We start from the raw sequence: 2,456 nt of genomic DNA on the forward strand, positions 1-2,456 counted from the left end.
CTCTGAATGTTGTTTTTCATTTCATTTTCTATAGTCACGAAACTCGACCAAGGCTAAAACAGACCACTAAACAATTTTCTCTCTCATTCCCCACTAGAGAGCGCTGTTGTTTTAAATACTCAGCCTTTTCCTGCAGTGGCTCAATCAACAGGTAAGCCAGTCTGGTAGATGTGGTGTATAGTTGATGATTGGCGCAAACAAGTCCATAGACAATTATTGCTAAGGTCAAATACTGTCAGTGGGAGCTACAGGATGTATTTGTGTAAATACAATATATATAGAAAATGTGCAATTTATGTTATTTATCAGTTGCATTATTACTCGTCAAATCTATGAAATGGTTAGTGGTACAAAAATACACAGTATAGAATATACTAGCCATGTATCAAACTAGCTCAAACATATAACACTTCAACCTTGCTGAAATATACTGAACAAAAATATAAACACAACATGCAACATTTTCAAATATTTTACTGAGTTACAGTTCAAATGAGGATATCAGCCAATTAAAATATATTTATTAGGCCCTAATCTATGGATTTCAAATTACTGGGAGTACAGATATACATCTGTTGGTCACAGATACCTTAAAAAAATGGACATCCCAATGGCCGTCAGGATCTAGTCATGGTATTTTTGTGCATTCAAATTGCCATCGATAAAATGCAATTGTGTTTGTTGTCCGTAGCATATGCCTGCCCATACCATAACCCCACCGCCACCATGGGGCACTCTGTTCTTCAGGAAACAGCAGAGGGTGCACCCCCCTATCCAAATCGACGGGACCGCAGTGGAGAAGGTGGAAAGCTTCAAGTTCCTTGGCGTACACATCACCGACAAACTGAAATGGTCCACCCACGCAGACAGTGTGGTGAGGAAGGCGCAACGGAGCCTCTTCAACCTCAGGAGGCTGAAGAAATTTGGCTTGGCACCTAAAACCCTCACAAACCTTTACAGATGCACAATTGAGAGCATCCTGTTGGGCTGTATCACCGCCTGGTACGGCAACTGCACCGCCCGCAAAAGCTGGGCTCTCCAGAGGGTGGTGCGGTCTGCCGATGTCACAGGAAGGCCAAAAAGATCATCAAGGACATCAACCACCCGAGCCACTGCCTGTTCACCCCGCTATCATCCAGAAGGCGAGGTTAGTACAGGTGCATCAAAGCTGGGACAGAGAGAATGAAAAACAGCTTCTATCTCAAGGCATTCAGACTGTTAAATAGCCATCACTAGCACATTAGAGGCTGCTGCTGCCTATTGAAATCACTGGCCACTTTAAGAAATGGAACACAAGTCATTTTAATAATGTTTACATATCTTGCACTACTCATCTCATATGTATATACTGCATTCTATTCTATAATATTATATATTGTATCTTAGTCCATGCCGCTCTGTCATTGCTTGTCCATATATGTATATATTCTTAAATTCCATTCCTTACTAGTTTTGTGTGTATTGGGAATATGTTGTGAAATTGTTAGATATTACTTGTTAGATATTACTGCACTGTCGGAGCTAGAAGCACAAGCATTTCGCTACACCCGCTATAACATCTGCTAAACACGTGTATGTGACAAATACGATTTGATTTGATTTGTTCACAACTTTGACATCAGCAAACCGCTCGCCCACACGACGCCATACACATGGTCTGCGGTTGTGAGGCCGTTTTTATGTACTGCCAAATTCTCTAAAATGACTTTGGAGGTGGCTTATGGTAGAGAAATTAACATTCAATTATCATACAACAGCTCTGGTGGACATTCCAGCAGTCAGCATGCCAATTACACACTCCCTCAAAACTTGAGACATCTGGCATTGTGTTGTGTGACAAAACTGCATATTTTAGAGTGGCCTTTTATTTTCCCCAGCACAAGGTGAACCTGTGTAATGATCATGCTGTTTAATCAGGTTCTTGATATGCCACACCTGTCAGGTGGATGGATTATCTTGGGAAAAGAGAAATGCTCTCTAACATGGATGTAAACACATTTGTGCACAACAGTTAAGAGAAATAAGCTTTTTGTGCGTATGGAACATTTCTGGGATCTTTTATTTCAGCTCATGAAACATGCGACCAACACTTTACATGTTGCGTTTATATTTTTGTTCAGTGTAGTTTGTCTGTCCATTCTGCCTATTTCCTAAGCACCAAATAGTTCTAAATTCCTCTCCTTCCTATTACCTGAAACTGTTTTATTTTGTAAATTTCGGATTAATTAATATATTGGGCAAAGCCATAAAATGAATAGTGACCGTTATATGCAGATATTGTGTGTATGCGTGTCGTCGACAAAGCTCAGTTCCCTGGGTTAATGCTACTTGCTCCTAAATTATATCAGTTTGTGAAAGGAAAGGAATCATTGTGGGTATAACTGAGCAAGTATGATTAGTTTATCAAACGTGTGCCTATGTATTTCATGAGTGAGTCAAAAAAAAAGTGGTATGAT

Source organism: Coregonus lavaretus, assembly GCF_964263955.1.
Source record: "Coregonus lavaretus genome assembly, chromosome: 24".
Lineage (NCBI taxonomy): Eukaryota > Metazoa > Chordata > Actinopteri > Salmoniformes > Salmonidae > Coregonus > Coregonus lavaretus.